A 14,354-nucleotide genomic window follows, 5' to 3' on the forward strand; every position below is an offset into this window, starting at 1 on the left:
GGAGTGGAGACGGACAGCGAGGAGAAGCGAGGAATGGAGGTCCTAACAAAGGCTAACGCCGCCCCAAATCTCTCCCAAAATCGCCCCTTCAAATCATTCCTACATTGCTCCAAATTCCTCTAAAAATCACCACTCCAAAAGCTTCCTATCTTGCCCCAAATTCCTCCAAAAATCTCTCCCCCAAAAGCTTCCTATCTTGCCCCAAATTGCTTCTAAAATCACCTCTCCAACTGCTTCCTATGCCACCCAAATCGAGGTCCTAATGAAGGCAAATGGAGTGAAGAAAGGCAGCAAGGAGAAACGAGGCATTTTGAAAGTAGAGATGAATTTGGAAGACTTTGGAAGTGATTTGGGGTGGCTTAGGAAGCTTTTGTGGGAGCGTTTTTTGGAGGAATTCGGGGCAAGATAGGAAGCTTTTGGACTGGCGATTTTTGGAGGAATTTGGGGCAAGATAGGAAGCTTTTGGACTGGCGATTTTTGGAGGAATTCGGGGCAAAATAGGAAGCTTTTGGACTGGCGATTTTTGGAGGAATTCGGGGCAAGATAGGAAGCTTTTGGACTGGCGATTTTTGGAGGAATTCGGGGCAAGATAGGAAGCTTTTGGACTGGCGATTTTTGGAGGAATTCGGGGCAAGATAGGAAGCTTTTGGACTGGCGATTTTTGGAGGAATTCGGGGCAAGATAGGAAGCTTTTGGACTGGCGATTTTTGGAGGAATTCGGGGCAAGATAGGAAGCTTTTGGACTGGCGATTTTTGGAGGAATTTGGGGCAAGATAGGAAGCTTTTGGACTGGCGATTTTTGGAGGAATTCGGGGCAAGATAGGAAGCTTTTGGACTGGCGATTTTTGGAGGAATTCGGGGCAAGATAGGAAGCTTTTGGACTGGCGATTTTTGGAGGAATTCGGGGCAAAATAGGAAGCTTTTGGACTGCCGATTTTTGGAGGAATTCGGGGCAAGATAGGAAGCTTTTGGACTGGCGATTTTTGGAGGAATTCGGGGCAAGATAGGAAGCTTTTGGACTGGCGATTTTTGGAGGAATTCGGGGCAAGATAGGAAGCTTTTGGACTGGCGATTTTTGGAGGAATTCGGGGCAAGATAGGAAGCTTTTGGACTGGCGATTTTTGGAGGAATTCGGGGCAAGATAGGAAGCTTTTGGACTGGCGATTTTTGGAGGAATTTGGGGCAAGATAGGAAGCTTTTGGACTGGCGATTTTTGGAGGAATTTGGGGCAAGATAGGAAGCTTTTGGACTGGCGATTTTTGGAGGAATTCGGGGCAAGATAGGAAGCTTTTGGACTGGCGATTTTTGGAGGAATTCGGGGCAAAATAGGAAGCTTTTGGACTGGCGATTTTTGGAGGAATTTGGGGCAAGATAGGAAGCTTTTGGACTGGCGATTTTTGGAGGAATTTGGGGCAAGATAGGAAGCTTTTGGACTGCCGATTTTTGGAGGAATTTGGGGCAAGATAGGAAGCTTTTGGACTGGTGATTTTTGGAGGAATTTGGGGCAAGATAGGAAGCTTTTGGACTGCCGATTTTTGGAGGAATTCGGGGCAAGATAGGAAGCTTTTGGACTGGCGATTTTTGGAGGAATTTGGGGCAAGATAGGAAGCTTTTGGACTGCCGATTTTTGGAGGAATTCGGGGCAAGATAGGAAGCTTTTGAGGGAGCGATTTTTGGAGGAATTCGGGGCAAGATAGGAAGCTTTTGGACTGGCGATTTTTGGAGGAATTCGGGGCAAGATAGGAAGCTTTTGGACTGGCGATTTTTGGAGGAATTTGGGGCAAGATAGGAAGCTTTTGGACTGCCGATTTTTGGAGGAATTCGGGGCAAGATAGGAAGCTTTTGGACTGGCGATTTTTGGAGGAATTCGGGGCAAGATAGGAAGCTTTTGGACTGCCGATTTTTGGAGGAATTCGGGGCAAGATAGGAAGCTTTTGAGGGAGCGATTTTTGGAGGAATTCGGGGCAAGATAGGAAGCTTTTGGACTGGCGATTTTTGGAGGAATTTGGGGCAAGATAGGAAGCTTTTGGACTGCCGATTTTTGGAGGAATTCGGGGCAAGATAGGAAGCTTTTGAGGGAGCGATTTTTGGAGGAATTCGGGGCAAAATAGGAAGCTTTTGGACTGGCGATTTTTGGAGGAATTTGGGGCAAGATAGGAAGCTTTTGGGAGAGCGTTTTTGGAAGAATTTGGGGCAGGATAGGAAGCTTTTGGAGTGGCAATTTTAGCAGTGAGATGGGTTGAAGGAAGCGGCAGGCTAGGGGGGATTTTGGCAGCAGGATGGGGCGGCTGCGGGGAGCAGAGGAAGCAGAGGGAGAGAGGGGAAAGTTGCAGGAAAATGGGGTAGCTCCGGCGTTCCCCGCCTCAGGTGCAAGCAAAAGGGGGCGGGGAATTCTGGTGGGGAATTCCCATGCAAGCAAATGGGAAATCCGGTGGTGACAGTCACAAGGCAGGGGAATCCCTTTGGCAGTCAGAGAGCGCATGCGCAGTAAGAGAACCCACAGATTCGGGCTCAGGTTCGTAAGAGGGAAAGGGTTTTTAAGATGAGGCAAAGAAATCTTAAACCTCAGGTTTGTATTTCGAAAAGTTCATATGACGGGTTCGTACGACGAGGTATCACTGTATTGGGGGTGTTTTTTTGTTGTTTGTTTAGGTATTACTTTCCCCATTCTCCTTATCTAATATTTTCTTTTTTCCCTTTTGCTGTATGTATTTGTCTTACTGTCTTTTGTTTCTAAGTATGTATGTAAAACTTTTAAAGATTTCAAATAAAAATATTTTTTTTAAAAAAGAGAGAAAGTTTAGGGAAAAGGATCACTCTGTCAGAAGTCACATTAATTGCCTCCTTAATTGTGCCAAATTCTATATATAGTGCATATTTGTATCCTTAAAATGACATGATATAGAAATGATAATATCTCTACTTATGAGGCATAAAACCTTGAATAGGACATTGTCAAAAAAATTGAAATCTGTGTGATGGAGTTTGCCTTTACCTCAAAATAAGGAATTATTTTGTCACTAAAATGTTTAAATAGAAATATGAAAAAAAATGGATAGGATACATCTACGCAGAATGCCACAGACCTATTTCAAACTTGGGAGCCGAAGAAAACCAGAACTTTTCCTTCTCCTTCTGAAGAGGGGATATCTTTTTAGATATGTTTTAATAAGAATTAACTAATGACATTAACTACAAAATGTCTTCCAGAACTCTCTGAATGGAGAATAGGAAACCCTTACCAAGAGAGGCCACATTCTTATAATTCTCCAGCATGACTTCCCGATGCAGAGCTTTTTGGTGAGGATCCAGCTGAGACCACTCCTCCTCTGAGAAATAAACAGCCACCTCCTCAAAGAGCAGAAAACCCTCCTGAAAGGGGGAGAAAATACAAAACAGACTGAGGAGAGACTGCAGGATCTCTCCTATTGCTTAGAAATTCCTAAAGCAAACATATACATTAAGATAAGTAGCTATGCTTAGAAAGAATCCATGGTTTAGAGCAGTGTTTTTCAACCAGTGTGCCATGGCACACTAGTGTGCCGCGAGATATGGTCAGGTGTGCCGCGAAGAAGGAAGCTCAGGTTCCGGTCTCACAACTTTTTGCTGAGGACGCGAAGAACAAAAAGTTGCAAGACCGGAACCTGAGCTTCCTTCTTCGTGCCTTCCAAGTTTTCTGGCAGCTGCAGCACCCCGCCCAGTTGGAGCTTCCCTGGTGGTGGCGGAAGGTGAGCTTTGGGGGCTAGTGGGAGGGTGCCGGCAGCGAGAGTGGGAGGGTGCTGGCAGCAGCAGCACCAGGCAGTACACCATGCCGGCGGCTGGACGTGTTGCTGGACGCTGAACATGCTGGTGCTGCAGGGCTGGCACTGGCCTGCTGGTTGGGCTGGGACAAAGTTGCCAGCCCCATACCCATGCCCAGTGCAGCGCCAGCATGTACGACGTCCAGCAACACGTCCAGCCACCGCCGTCGGTGCATCCACCCTGGAGCTCCCTCTCACAGCTGACCACCCTTCCACCGCTCCATGGTTACTGCCTGATAGCAAGATAGAGAAAGAGAGAGTGAGACAGAGAGATATAGAGCAAGAGAGAGAGAGAGAGAGAGAGACAGAAAGCAAGAGAGAGAGAAAGAAAGCAAAACAGAGAGAGAGAGAAAAGGAGCAGAAGGGAGAGAGAGAGAAATAAGAGAAAAAAGGGGAGGAAAAAGAGAAATGAGAAAATGATTGAGGCAGAGAATGAGAGGAAAGAGAGAAACAAAAGAGAAAGAGGTGACTCTTGATTTAAAGCACATGATAAAAAGCACCCAAAGTATAAGAGAGAAAAAAACCCCAGCCCTCACCTGTTTTTGGAAATGGTTCAAGAGTGTATATACACACACACATAAGTGCAGGAGGAGACAGGGATGGAAAAAGAGAGGAGAGTGTCTTAGAGTGTCATTGTGTGTCATTTTGGTTGATGGTGTGCCCCAGGATTTTGTAAATGTAAAAAAATGTGCCGCGGCTCAAAAATGGTTGAAAATCACTGGTTTAGAGGACAAAATGGACAGAACAAAAAGCGTTTGACTAAAGAAATATTTTGGGCACGCTTTACCAACTTAATTGATTAGTTATGATGTTCAGTACCATTCAAGTTAAATAAGCCCAGTTTCCTTCTGGATCAATTAATCTTCCAACACCCACCAAGCCAGCCAACCATCATCAAAACACTCTTCCTTCTGGATCTATTAATCCATCCACAATCAAAAGGCCCTCAGTGTCTTGAGAGAATCAATGGGCAGGTGGGCCTTGGAAAACCCACTGATAAGTGATACTAACCCTTCAGAAATGTGCCTGTAAACAAAGTAATTCTTTGTAATGTTTTATGAAATGACTTATGTTGTCCGGAGAAGGAGCAATCCTGCTCATGCCCAATAGTTTCATGGAAGTGCTGGGAGAGCTAAACCAGGGATGTCTGTGGTGTGTCATCAACATCCAGAGACTCTGCCCCTCCTGAGATTGCAAGGAAGCTTCTGGTGTTCTCAGCCCTTGGCTGGCATGTAAATAAGAAAATGGAGAACATTTTCTGAGGAAAACATTTCTTACCCTTTTGCAAAGCTGGATTGTACAGCACCTGTAGTAGGTGGGGGGAAAGGCATGGGGCCACCCACTTTGTGTCCAGCAGTCACTGCAAGAACATTTCAGGCAGTTGCTGCGGGGCTAGTCCTGCTTTTTCCTTTCGACGCATTCGCAACTCCCTTGCAGCAACTGACATGAGCGACTGCCTGTGCTGGTGCTGGACTCATGGGACCTCTTTGCCCTCCTGGCAGTGCTGCTCTCGGCCACCCTTCTGGACTCCAGCTCCTGCCTGGCACAGGGCGAGTGGGCCAAGATCTACAACCTCCAGAGTGCTCTCCCACCGCCGGTCTGGCAGGACCCTTTTGCCAGCGGCCACTGATGGAGCCACACTGCCTGACCAACCACCGCCATTGAGTTGCGGAGGGCCTTTCTGCACATCTATTGCGGGCTATGACTTAGCCTGGCATTGACCTGGCCCTGGGCTCGAGGGTTGGCTGTGGGAGGCAGCATGGGCGTCGCATGGAAATCGCTGTGAAATCATATGATGTTGGTCCCAATAATTAGATGTACACAAACTGTCTAATTAGAGGATTTAATATATACAAAAAGTTCAATATAGTAAAAGCCTTGAAAGAGTCTTTTTATTAAGAGAAGCAAATTAGCAACTATTTATACTTGGCTAAAATCCCAGAACAAAGATAACACTGTAACAGTTACTAGTTGTAGACAGAGTTCTTAGATGAAGTCCTCAATAAATTAACTGAAGGAGCCAAAAACATTAGTGAAGCCAAGACAGTAACTGTTTAAATCCCAAAGTGAAAAGCAAGAGATAACACAAACTAATTGCACAACGAGCAGTGTTGTTTCTCTGCAACAAGGTGGGGCATGCCTTAAATATTGTGTGGTCATGACCCAATGACGAACAGCATTAGCTATGAGTGACTCTTCTCCTAGCCAATTAGGCATCTCTCTTCCTTGACCTTCGCACTCTGACATCCATCTCTGCCTCTGATTCACTGAGCCCTGGACCTGCTGTGTCATCTCTTGATTGGCTGAGCCCTGGACATGCTGTGTCATCCCCTGATTGGCTGAGTTCTGAACATGCCGTGTTCTTCCCTGATTCACTGAGCCCTGGACATGCTGTGTCATTCCTGAAGGCCCTGGCCCCTTATCACTGTCCCTGTCAGGTGCTGCGTCTTCGGACTCAGACTCCTTAACTAATTGGGAAGAACGCGAGCGAACCATCATAACTAGTCTTTTAAAAAATTCCTTAAAGGAACCAAAACTAGAGGGCAAAATGGTAGAAGACACTACATGTAGTTCTCAACTAAAAATTATTTTTAGTTTTTAGTCACTGTTGAAAGTTATACAGCAGCAAAAAAAATGACATGCCCATTTTTCACACTTATGACTGTATTACCTGTGCTATCTACCTCCTCTGATTTCCTGAGGGAAATGGAAAATATAAATCAAGTAAATGATTGTTCCTCTCTTACCTGAGTTAGAGGTTCAATCCTGGTTTCTGCTCCCCCAAAACAAAGTGTTAACTTTCTTCTATTCTCCCCTGTGAGGGAAACAGAATTTCAAAAGGCATAATTAGTAAAATGGGAGGAGATACGCTGTAGAGAATAGGACACAGAAAAGATGAGAAATTTATGAATTCTCAAAGGAGTGGAAGAACCTTATACTACCTCCGGAGGTGTCCTGATTTGGATCTCCCTGACAGATCTCCCTGAAAATCTGTTCTTGAGGGAAGTTTGACGGATGCCTCTTTCTCTCAGAACCTCTGATCTCCATTGCGAAGGACTTGAAATAGGAGAAAAGAATTAATGGTCATCACAAATCATAAAGTGGTTTCTTTTCCAGTGAACATCACTGCAAATCACTCGGTGTCGATCAATGAGACTGGGAAGTAAGAAAGAAATTGATGTGCAAAATCTTTCTTCTAGAATGGATACGAGAACTACCGGTATATAAAGATTAGTGAAGGATTACCACATAGTATGGATGCCAGGAATGTCTGGTAAGAAGACATCAAAATTTGAATACGTTGATCCAAAGGCAAAGACTTTTATAAAGAATATAATGCCCGAACAAGCGAAAGACCTGTGGTTGAAGAGTTTAAAATTGGTATTAAATTATAATGTAAAATGAATCTTTTATTAAATGATGTATCCTTCTACTAAACACTGATAAATTACCAAAGATATATAAAGAAATTTCAAATACATGTTTGAAATTTAAATGTAAAAAAGGAACTTTTTACCAACTCTACTGGACCTTTGACAAAGCAAAGAAATACAAGGGTCAGTTTTATATATTACTTGCAGGAGATTGTCAAAGTGGGTATGGAAATCAAACCAAAAACTTTTCTTTTAGATTTAATACAAAAAGAGATTGAAAAACAAGCTTGAATTTTGCTGTTATATATGTTGAGAGTGACAAGAACGCTCTATGCATAAACGCGGAAGGATACTTTAATGGCCACAATGGAGAAGTTTTTGGGAAAACTGATGCAACTACCAGAGGTAGAAAAATCAATTACTTTAGTTAAAGAAAAGACCACACCCAACCTTCTTTCTACTTTGCAACCACTATTTGGTTTTGCCCTTGAGATGGAAAAGAATGAAACTTTGAATTTTGCTCATGATGTAAGTTAAAGAATTTGCCAGTATATATTAAATATGTAAAACATTGAACCTGTAATGTTACCATTTTAACATTTTATGTGACTGTTCTAAAAAAAGTCAATGATTTTCTTTCTTCTCCTCCTGTTTCTTTCCCCTCACTTCCCTTCCCTTCCTTCCCCTCATTTCCTACTTTTTCATTTTCTGTGTTTTATATCTTGATAAGCTTAATAAAACTATGAAAAGGGTACAAAAATGTGAATACTGTATATTATCTATTATTTATTTATTTATTTATTGGATTTATATTCAACTTTTTCTGGTATCCGAAGAGGAAGTCCTCTCACCTGCAAGTCAACCTGCTTCTCCTTCTCCTCCTCTGCCTGACTCAAGAGGAAGCCTTCCACCAGGGCCACCGCCTGGGAACTGGTCTCTGCTCCACACTCCCGCACCCAGCTCTCCATCTGCAGGGGCAGAAGCGCCAGGAACTGCTCCAGAACCACCAGGTCCAGCATCTGCGCATTTGTGTGCTTTTCTAGTGTCAACCATCCATTACAAAAGTAGTGGAGTTGGCTGCAAAGTCCTCGGGGATCCTCATCCTCCTGACCTCGTGGAAGGATGGTTTCGTCTTCCAGCATCCTCTCTCCAGTTCTTGCCAAGATCTCCCCGTGGATTCCAGACTGAGCACCGGAAGGGCCTTTTCCAGCTCCCCCACTTGCTAAAGGAAGGCTTGCCATTCTTTCTCTGTCCTATAACACAATTATAAATTAATGCAAGGAAAATTGTACATCTCCAAATGTTTTTTTCATTTTTTTGGAAGTAATATCCATCTGGTTAATTTCCAATACAGGAGGCTGGCACTGGAAATAAAATGGAGGCTGGAGGCTGATTGGAAAGGGAAAATAAAATCCCTTTATTGTTGAAGCACAACAGAGGTGGGATTCAGCAGGTTCTCGCCAGTTCTGGAGAATCGGTAGCCGAAAATTTGAGTAGTTTGGAGAACCAGTAAATACCACCGCTCACTGGCCCCACCTCCAGCTCTTCTCTGCCTCCCGAGTCTCAGCTAATCAGGAGGAAATGGGAATTGTACAGTAATCTTCCCCTGCCATACTCACCAAACCACGTCCACTAAGCCATTCCCACCAAACCACACCACACCCAGCAAGCAACACCATGACCACTAAGCCACTCCATGCCCACAGAATCGGTAGCAAATATTCTTGAATTCGGCCACTGAAGCAGAACCACCAATCTCATGTGATTCTGAGACAGCTGAAAAAATGGAGTTTAGAGTAGGTGCATTTTAGATCTTCTGGATTCCTATGGGGTCATATAGAGGTCATTATTGGCTCTATAGACAAAAGGAGAAATTGCAAGCCCAAGGCTGTTTGTCTGAACTAACTTTGTCAACCTTTGCCTTAAATTGTGTTGCATATCTGAGCTTTCTGCCTGACCCAGGCTTTCTGAAAGGATTACCAAATCTGGATTTCTAAAAGCTGGCCTCCTCAGTTTCCATTTGGGACAGGGAGACTGAGGCTGGTTGCTGCCAACCTTGAGAGCGGTTTCTCCATTTCTCCCTTTGGGGGAAATACAATATTCTGCTTCTTTTTAATATTCCCCCAAATATTTCATTCTTCAGGGTGGGGTAGGGTTCCCACACATTCATAGCAATGTTCAGTTAGCCATGGGAATACCTAAAGTCCTCATTGCCGAAGATCTACATATTGTGATTCTCCTATAACAGGGGTTGGCAACCTGTGGTTCTGGGGCCGCATGCATCTCTTTGGGCGTTCTCCTGTGGCTCTCTGTTCCATCACTGGCTAGCCTCTCCCCTCCCCCACCTCTCTCTCACCTGGCATGAGAAGGGAAGGGCAATGGCGGGAATGGAGAAGTGGCTGGGGCCAATTCTCCGGCGCTGGTTGAAGAACGATTACCACCTCTGGCGGAGACTTCCCTTCAGGCAACCCTCCTCACCCTCTAATGATCCCCTGGATGGATGTGGTGGGGCTGGGAGTGTACGCACGCACAGGGAGACCCTTCTCAAGCGACTTTCCAAATGCCGTAAAGGCACATGCAGTGGTTGGCCGGCCATTTAAGGAAGGTCTATGTATCCTACGTAGCTTCTGCTCTGGCAATCTCACACTACTGACTAGAGCCTACAAAACTTATGCCAGACCCACCCTCGAATACAGCTCATCTGTCTGGAACCCACACCACATTTCAGACATCAACACTATCGAAAACGTCCAAAGATATTTCACCAGAAGAACCCTTCACTCCTCCACTCGAAACAGAATACCTTAGGAAAACAGACTAACTATCCTAGGTCTTGAAAGCTTAGAATTGTGGCGCCTAAAACACGATTTAAGTATTGCCCACAAGATCATATGCTGCAATGTCCTTCCGGTCAACGACTACTTCACCTTCAACCGCAACAACACAAGAGCATGCAACAGATTCAAACTTAATATTAACCGCTCCAAACTTGACTGTAAAAAATATGACTTTAACAATCGAGTCGTCGACGCGTGGAACTCATTACCGGACTCTATAGTGTCTACTCCCAACCCCCAACATTTCTCCCTTAGACTCTCCACGATTGACCTCTCCAGGTTCCTAAGAGGCCAGGAAGGGGCGTACATAAGTGCACTGATGTGCCTAACGTCCCCTGTCCAATTACCTTTCCTTTTCTCATATATCCTATATATTCTCTCCCTCTCATCCACTCCTCTTCTTTTTTTACTTACTATCCCTATATATACTACTTAATGTCTATTTCATTCCATATGTATTGTATATTGGACAAAGAATGAATAAATAAATAAATAAATAAATAAATAAATAAATAAATAAATAAATAAATAAATAAATAAATCTGGCTTCTCTCCTGTCCTAAGGATTTGGCCATCACCTCACCATGCCCCCCCTCTCCCAGCTCCTTGGCTGAGTGGTGAAAGCATGAGCTTCGGCTCAAAGTAGCAGGAAGCGAATTCTTAAGTGTTTTGGTGCTCACTTAAGGAGAATGTCCCTGCACACACACACTCTCCTGCCTCTGCCACAGCTAGCCATGGAATCACGAAAGTGGGAGGAGGGTTGCCCAAAGGGAAGCCTCCTCTGTTGGTGATAAGAAGGGGAGAGAAATGGGAGAGGAAGACTAGAGAAAGAGAGAGATGCAGGAGAGAGCAATGAGAGAGGGAGATATGAGAGAGGGAGAGAAAGAGATGGGAGGGAGACAGAGGAGAGGGAGAAAGAGAGAGAGAGGGAGGTGAGCAAGAGAGAGGGGGGAAAGGGAGGAAGGAAGAGAGAGAGACAAAATAGGAAGAAAGGGAGAGAAAGAATGAGCGAAAGGGAGGGAAGAAGGGAGAAAGAAAAATAGAGAAAGGGGGAGAAAGAGAAAAAAGAAAGAGGGAGAAAGGGAAGAGAGAGAAAGAGAAAAAAGAGAGGAAGGGCAAAAGAAAGAAAGAAAAAAGAAAGAAAGAAAGAAAGAAAGAAAGAAAGAAAGAAAGAAAGAAAGAAAGAAAGAAAGAGCTCAAAGGGTTAGGGTAAAGAGAGAGTTCGGAATCCTAGAAAGGCACAAACTGAATGATGGCATTTCCTTCCCAACTTGTAACAGGCCCCCGAAGCTGAAGTGTTCCCCCTGGTGGATTTTCTGTGCATGGGAGATTCTCATGCAAAGAGCAGAGAAATATTGCATTGCCTTTTATAAAAGAAAAGAAAAGAAAGAGAAGCTTTTATTTTTTTCCCCACAGTCTCCATATATACGCCCATGCACATAACATGAATCATAGCAAGATATGAACAGTTACACATTTCTATAATATCAATCAGAGGTATAATAGGAAGATCTCTGGTTTCAGTTTTATACTTGTTTCACCATTTTTTCTATAGAAACATAGAAGACTGACGGCAGAAAAAGACCTCATGATCCATCTAGTCTGCCCTTATACTATTTTCTTTATTTTATCTTAGGATGGATATATGTTTATCCCAGGCACGTTTAAATTCAGTTACTGTGGATTTATCAACCAAGTCTGCTGGAAGTTTGTTTATCCACATTTGAATTGAGTTCCAATATGCTTGTGTTTCTGCACATGTCCACCCTATATTTTTGTGTTTTTGTGTTTTTTGACTTTTATGCCATTTCTCTCTGAACTTACAACATATAATAAAACAATATATAACATTTTAGATCCAATTAATTAAATATAAAATATCAAAACCCCTAATGCTATAAAAAACAGTCAATCCCATTTAATCAACTTTTTCACAACACATTAATCAGTCAGTGGGCAAGAATCTAATGGCCCCAAGCCTAGCGGCATAAATGAGTCTTAAGACTCTTGTGCAAGGCAAGGAGGGTGGTGGCAGTGCGAATCTCTAGGGGGAGCTGATTCCAGGGCTGGGGCTCCCACAGAGAAGGCTCTTCCCCTAGGCCCCGCCAAATGACATTGTCTAGCTAGTTGATGGGATGTGGAGAAGGCGAACTCTGTGGGACCTAACCGGTCGCTAGGATTTGTGCGGAAGAAGGTGGTCCCGTAGGTATTCTGGCCCGATGCCAAAGTGTTTGGTCGGATTTGGATTTAGTTTTTCTTTAGCACTTCTCTAGACATCTCTTCTGGCATTTCATCCCCCGGAGTTCCTCAGTAAACCAAGGAGATCTCCAAAGTCTACTACCACAGAGAGGTCGCAAAGGCGCAATTCGGTCTAGAGCCCCCGCTGCCGCCATGTTCCAGGCAGTAGTAAAAGAATTTGACGAACTACTTACAAGCAAATTCAGTAAAACTCCAAGTGCCTTCTGAAAGCCCACTGGGTCCATCAGGCGTCTGGGGTGGACCCACAAACCTAAACACTAAAAAGCCATTAGAACCCATTTCTCACAGGAAAAAAAAACACTGGGAGCCACTAAACCTGAGTGGACATGGCTAACTTGACATCACTCACTTCCACACAGTCACATGAACCCACCTAGCCACGCATACCCAGCCGGTCATTCGGACAGAGAACTGGGAACCACAAAACCCTTCTATGTACATTGAATAAAACTTGATATCATACTTAATAATGATATTATTTATTGATAAAATTATATTCATTTATTGTAATTTATTGTATGCATAAAATAAAATTGTGGCAATGACTGACAAACACTAATGTGAACAATGGGCTTGCCTTGGGTATGTCAGGTTTGAATGATGTTGCTTTTAATTTTAGGCACGATTCCAGGGTCTCATCAATAAGACAACTTCTCAATTTATTCTTGACAAGGTTCATGCTTGAAAATAATTGTTCACATAAATATGTAGACCCAAATAATGAAAGAACAGCAAATGCTAGTTTTTTCAGTTGGTTATATGAGTCAGGAATACTATTCCAGGTGTTAAAAATCAACATATCTTCTTTCTCCAGGTTAATAGCAATAGACATAATGACTTCCAGCCTATGCCTGGCAAAGCTGTAAAATAAGGATCTTTGGACCTGCAGCCTGCTTTTAAGTCATCTTCTTTCAACATCTCTTCCAAAACTCTGCCTGTTTTCAGTGGGCTCTTTTATGACTTGTGGACTTCAACTCCCAGAATTCCTGAGACAATCATGCTAGCTCAGACATTCTAGGAGTTGAAGTGATAAAAGAGCCACCTTTACCCACGTGGGAAGAAGAACCTCATCACCTCGAGGTTCGACTACTGTAACGCTCTCTACATGGGGCTACCTTTGAAAAGTGTTCGGAAACTCCAGATCGTGCAGAATGCAGCTGCGAGAGCAGTCATGGGCTTACCTAGGTACGCCCATGTTTCACCAACACTCCGCAGTCTGCATTGGTTGCCGATCAATTTCCGGTCACAATTCAAAGTGTTGGTTATGACCTTTAAAGCCCTTCATGGCATTGGACCAGAATATCTCCGAGACCGCCTTCTGCCGCACGAATCCCAGCGACCGATCAGGTCCCACAGAGTGGGCCTTCTCCGGGTCCCGTCAACTAAACAATGTCGGTTGGCGGGCCCCAGGGGAAGAGCCTTCTCTGTGGCGGCCCCGGCCCTCTGGAACCAACTCCCCCCGGAGATTAGAACTGCCCTACTCTCCTTGCCTTCCGTAAGCTCCTTAAAACCCACCTTTGTCGTCAGGCATGGGGGAACTGAGACATCTCCCCCGGGCATATACAATTTATGAATGGTATGTTTGCATGTATGTTTGTTTAGCAATGGGGTTTTTAATATTTTTAAACTACATTTAGATTTGTGATGAATTGTTTTATTTTGCTGTGAGCCGCCCCGAGTCTGCGGAGAGGGGCGTCATACAAATCTAAATAATAAATAACGAAATCCAATGGCTGCCTGCCTTCTGAGTTTGCCTCGTTTCCTCCATCCCGGCATGCAAATCAAGAGAGTTTTCTAATAACATCAAATACAACTTACATTTTGCAAGGCAGACCAGTCATTCGGTAACAAGACCACAGACTTTACCCAATGGCTGGCATAGCCTGAGGCTGATAGTAACTGTATCTGCATCACCATCAGACAAGAGGGATAAATTCCTTGATTTTTGCCGCCCCCCCCCCCCCTCACCAAGCCTTTTATTCCCACCTTTTTAGCTGTATTATTCCATCACTACAAGCATGGACCCAGGCTGCAACATTCCCAAGTAGATTCTGCCAAATTACTGAGGAAATTTATGCTTAGTT

The 14,354-nt window shown here is 44.0% G+C and overlaps 1 pseudogene; it reads right to left on the reverse strand.

Moving 5' to 3' along the window:
- LOC139160357 (zinc finger protein 721-like) overlaps positions 1–14,354 on the reverse strand; it is a 42,197-nt pseudogene that overhangs the window by 27,520 nt on the left and 323 nt on the right.

This window comes from Erythrolamprus reginae, chromosome 2 (assembly GCF_031021105.1).
Source record: "Erythrolamprus reginae isolate rEryReg1 chromosome 2, rEryReg1.hap1, whole genome shotgun sequence".
In the NCBI taxonomy this organism is placed as follows: domain Eukaryota; kingdom Metazoa; phylum Chordata; class Lepidosauria; order Squamata; family Dipsadidae; genus Erythrolamprus; species Erythrolamprus reginae.